The sequence below is a fragment of the Siphateles boraxobius genome, unplaced genomic scaffold (genome assembly GCF_051911475.1).
Source record: "Siphateles boraxobius isolate OS27281-9 unplaced genomic scaffold, OSU_SipBor_1 312, whole genome shotgun sequence".
Classification (NCBI taxonomy): Eukaryota; Metazoa; Chordata; class Actinopteri; order Cypriniformes; family Leuciscidae; genus Siphateles; species Siphateles boraxobius.
The window spans coordinates 50,001-55,000 of NW_027508934.1; the positions used below are offsets into that span (position 1 = coordinate 50,001).

The 5,000-nt window shown below is 34.6% G+C and overlaps 3 non-coding genes across 3 annotated transcripts; all 3 read right to left on the reverse strand.

Annotated features, from left to right (window-relative positions):
• Nucleotides 1–1,378: 1,378 nt before the first annotated feature.
• On the reverse strand, nt 1,379–1,497 carry LOC143697825 (5S ribosomal RNA). The gene has a single exon (XR_013186841.1). It is a non-coding gene; the product is annotated as a 5S ribosomal RNA (ribosomal RNA).
• Nucleotides 1,498–3,125: 1,628 nt separating this feature from the next.
• On the reverse strand, nt 3,126–3,244 carry LOC143697628 (5S ribosomal RNA). The gene has a single exon (XR_013186652.1). It is a non-coding gene; the product is annotated as a 5S ribosomal RNA (ribosomal RNA).
• A 484-nt stretch (nt 3,245–3,728) lies between these two features.
• On the reverse strand, nt 3,729–3,847 carry LOC143697629 (5S ribosomal RNA). Its single transcript, XR_013186653.1, has one exon. It is a non-coding gene; the product is annotated as a 5S ribosomal RNA (ribosomal RNA).
• Nucleotides 3,848–5,000: the final 1,153 nt, after the last annotated feature.

Consider the following 5,000-nt stretch of genomic DNA (forward strand, 5'->3'; position numbering starts at 1 on the left):
TTTTTTAAACTAAGAAGAACTTTTGAAAAAACTCAAACTCTTTCATGCTCTCTGAAGAATCTCAGAGACTTTTAAAGGCTTTCTGAAGAAGCTCAGTGAGTCTTTTTTTTTAGTAAGAAGAACTTTTGAAAAAACTCAAACTCTTTCATGCTCTCTGAAGAATCTCAGAGACTTTTAAAGGCTTTCTGAAGAAGCTCAGTGAGTCTTTTTTTTAAACTAAGAAGAACTTTTGAAAAAACTCAAACTCTTTCATGCTCTCTGAAGAATCTCAGAGACTTTTAAAGGCTTTCTGAAGAAGCTCAGGGACTCTTTTTTTTAAACTAAGAAGAACTTTTGAAAAAACTCAAACTCTTTCATGCTCTCTGAAGAATCTCAGAGACTTTTAAAGGCTTTCTGAAGAAGCTCAGGGACTCTTTTTTTTAAACTAAGAAGAACTTTTGAAAAAACTCAAACTCTTTCATGCTCTCTGAAGAATCTCAGAGACTTTTAAAGGCTTTCTGAAGAAGCTCAGTGAGTCTTTTTTTTAAACTAAGAAGAACTTTTGAAAAAACTAAAACTCTTTCATGCTCTCTGAAGAATCTCAGAGACTTTTAAAGGCTTTCTGAAGAAGCTCAGGGACTCTTTTTTTTAAACTAAGAAGAACTTTTGAAAAAACTCAAACTCTTTCATGCTCTCTGAAGAATCTCAGAGACTTTTAAAGGCTTTCTGAAGAAGCTCAGTGAGTCTTTTTTTTTAGTAAGAAGAACTTTTGAAAAAACTCAAACTCTTTCATGCTCTCTGAAGAATCTCAGAGACTTTTAAAGGCTTTCTGAAGAAGCTCAGTGAGTCTTTTTTTTAAACTAAGAAGAACTTTTGAAAAAACTCAAACTCTTTCATGCTCTCTGAAGAATCTCAGAGACTTTTAAAGGCTTTCTGAAGAAGCTCAGGGACTCTTTTTTTTAAACTAAGAAGAACTTTTGAAAAAACTCAAACTCTTTCATGCTCTCTGAAGAATCTCAGAGACTTTTAAAGGCTTTCTGAAGAAGCTCAGTGAGTCTTTTTTTTAAACTAAGAAGAACTTTTGAAAAAACTCAAACTCTTTCATGCTCTCTGAAGAATCTCAGAGACTTTTAAAGGCTTTCTGAAGAAGCTCAGGGACTCTTTTTTTTAAACTAAGAAGAACTTTTGAAAAAACTCAAACTCTTTCATGCTCTCTGAAGAATCTCAGAGACTTTTAAAGGCTTTCTGAAGAAGCTCAGTGAGTCTTTTTTTTTAGTAAGAAGAACTTTTGAAAAAACTCAAACTCTTTCATGCTCTCTGAAGAATCTCAGAGACTTTTAAAGGCTTTCTGAAGAAGCTCAGGGACTCTTTTTTTTTTTTTTTTTTTTTAAATCAAAAAAGCTTACAGCACCTGGTATTCCCAGGCGGTCTCCCATCCAAGTACTAACCAGGCCCGAACCTGCTTAGCTTCCCAGATCAGACGAGATCGGGCATGACCAAGGTGGTATGGCCGTAAGCGAAAACTGCTGCCAAAATTGGGCAATTTAAAAGGTTAGACCATTAATGAAGAAAACTAAGAAGAACTTTTGAAAAAACTCAAACTCTTTCATGCTCTCTGAAGAATCTCAGAGACTTTTAAAGGCTTTCTGAAGAAGCTCAGTGAGTCTTTTTTTTAAACTAAGAAGAACTTTTGAAAAAACTCAAACTCTTTCATGCTCTCTGAAGAATCTCAGAGACTTTTAAAGGCTTTCTGAAGAAGCTCAGGGACTCTTTTTTTTAAACTAAGAAGAACTTTTGAAAAAACTCAAACTCTTTCATGCTCTCTGAAGAATCTCAGAGACTTTTAAAGGCTTTCTGAAGAAGCTCAGTGAGTCTTTTTTTTAAACTAAGAAGAACTTTTGAAAAAACTCAAACTCTTTCATGCTCTCTGAAGAATCTCAGAGACTTTTAAAGGCTTTCTGAAGAAGCTCAGGGACTCTTTTTTTTAAACTAAGAAGAACTTTTGAAAAAACTCAAACTCTTTCATGCTCTCTGAAGAATCTCAGAGACTTTTAAAGGCTTTCTGAAGAAGCTCAGTGAGTCTTTTTTTTAAACTAAGAAGAACTTTTGAAAAAACTCAAACTCTTTCATGCTCTCTGAAGAATCTCAGAGACTTTTACAGGCTTTCTGAAGAAGCTCAGGGACTCTTTTTTTTAAACTAAGAAGAACTTTTGAAAAAACTCAAACTCTTTCATGCTCTCTGAAGAATCTCAGAGACTTTTAAAGGCTTTCTGAAGAAGCTCAGTGAGTCTTTTTTTTAAACTAAGAAGAACTTTTGAAAAAACTCAAACTCTTTCATGCTCTCTGAAGAATCTCAGAGACTTTTAAAGGCTTTCTGAAGAAGCTCAGGGACTCTTTTTTTTAAACTAAGAAGAACTTTTGAAAAAACTCAAACTCTTTCATGCTCTCTGAAGAATCTCAGAGACTTTTAAAGGCTTTCTGAAGAAGCTCAGTGAGTCTTTTTTTTTAGTAAGAAGAACTTTTGAAAAAACTCAAACTCTTTCATGCTCTCTGAAGAATCTCAGAGACTTTTAAAGGCTTTCTGAAGAAGCTCAGTGAGTCTTTTTTTTAAACTAAGAAGAACTTTTGAAAAAACTCAAACTCTTTCATGCTCTCTGAAGAATCTCAGAGACTTTTAAAGGCTTTCTGAAGAAGCTCAGGGACTCTTTTTTTTAAACTAAGAAGAACTTTTGAAAAAACTCAAACTCTTTCATGCTCTCTGAAGAATCTCAGAGACTTTTAAAGGCTTTCTGAAGAAGCTCAGTGAGTCTTTTTTTTAAACTAAGAAGAACTTTTGAAAAAACTCAAACTCTTTCATGCTCTCTGAAGAATCTCAGAGACTTTTAAAGGCTTTCTGAAGAAGCTCAGGGACTCTTTTTTTTAAACTAAGAAGAACTTTTGAAAAAACTCAAACTCTTTCATGCTCTCTGAAGAATCTCAGAGACTTTTAAAGGCTTTCTGAAGAAGCTCAGTGAGTCTTTTTTTTTTAGTAAGAAGAACTTTTGAAAAAACTCAAACTCTTTCATGCTCTCTGAAGAATCTCAGAGACTTTTAAAGGCTTTCTGAAGAAGCTCAGGGACTCTTTTTTTTTTTTTTTTTTTTTAAAAAGCTTACAGCACCTGGTATTCCCAGGCGGTCTCCCATCCAAGCACTAACCAGGCCCGACCCTGCTTAGCTTCCGAGATCAGACGAGATCGGGCGTGACCAAGGTGGTATGGCCGTAAGCGAAAACTGCTGCCAAAATTGGGCAATTTAAAAGGTTAGACCATTAATGAAGAAAACTAAGAATAACTTTTGAAAAAACTCAAACTCTTTCATGCTCTCTGAAGAATCTCAGAGACTTTTAAAGGCTTTCTGAAGAAGCTCAGTGAGTCTTTTTTTTAAACTAAGAAGAACTTTTGAAAAAACTCAAACTCTTTCATGCTCTCTGAAGAATCTCAGAGACTTTTAAAGGCTTTCTGAAGAAGCTCAGGGAGTCTTTTTTTTAAACTAAGAAGAACTTTTGAAAAAACTCAAACTCTTTCATGCTCTCTGAAGAATCTCAGAGACTTTTAAAGGCTTTCTGAAGAAGCTCAGTGAGTCTTTTTTTTAAGTAAGAAGAACTTTTGAAAAAACTCAAACTCTTTCATGCTCTCTGAAGAATCTCAGAGACTTTTAAAGGCTTTCTGAAGAAGCTCAGGGACTCTTTTTTTTTTTTTTTTTTTTAAAAAAGCTTACAGCACCTGGTATTCCCAGGCGGTCTCCCATCCAAGCACTAACCAGGCCCGACCCTGCTTAGCTTCCGAGATCAGACGAGATCGGGCGTGACCAAGGTGGTATGGCCGTAAGCGAAAACTGCTGCCAAAATTGGGCAATTTAAAAGGTTAGACCATTAATGAAGAAAACTAAGAATAACTTTTGAAAAAACTCAAACTCTTTCATGCTCTCTGAAGAATCTCAGAGACTTTTAAAGGCTTTCTGAAGAAGCTCAGTGAGTCTTTTTTTTAAACTAAGAAGAACTTTTGAAAAAACTCAAACTCTTTCATGCTCTCTGAAGAATCTCAGAGACTTTTAAAGGCTTTCTGAAGAAGCTCAGGGACTCTTTTTTTTAAACTAAGAAGAACTTTTGAAAAAACTCAAACTCTTTCATGCTCTCTGAAGAATCTCAGAGACTTTTAAAGGCTTTCTGAAGAAGCTCAGTGAGTCTTTTTTTTAAACTAAGAAGAACTTTTGAAAAAACTCAAACTCTTTCATGCTCTCTGAAGAATCTCAGAGACTTTTACAGGCTTTCTGAAGAAGCTCAGGGACTCTTTTTTTTAAACTAAGAAGAACTTTTGAAAAAACTCAAACTCTTTCATGCTCTCTGAAGAATCTCAGAGACTTTTAAAGGCTTTCTGAAGAAGCTCAGTGAGTCTTTTTTTTAAACTAAGAAGAACTTTTGAAAAAACTCAAACTCTTTCATGCTCTCTGAAGAATCTCAGAGACTTTTAAAGGCTTTCTGAAGAAGCTCAGGGACTCTTTTTTTTAAACTAAGAAGAACTTTTGAAAAAACTCAAACTCTTTCATGCTCTCTGAAGAATCTCAGAGACTTTTAAAGGCTTTCTGAAGAAGCTCAGTGAGTCTTTTTTTTTTAGTAAGAAGAACTTTTGAAAAAACTCAAACTCTTTCATGCTCTCTGAAGAATCTCAGAGACTTTTAAAGGCTTTCTGAAGAAGCTCAGTGAGTCTTTTTTTTAAACTAAGAAGAACTTTTGAAAAAACTCAAACTCTTTCATGCTCTCTGAAGAATCTCAGAGACTTTTAAAGGCTTTCTGAAGAAGCTCAGGGACTCTTTTTTTTAAACTAAGAAGAACTTTTGAAAAAACTCAAACTCTTTCATGCTCTCTGAAGAATCTCAGAGACTTTTAAAGGCTTTCTGAAGAAGCTCAGTGAGTCTTTTTTTTAAACTAAGAAGAACTTTTGAAAAAACTCAAACTCTTTCATGCTCTCTGAAGAATCTCAGAG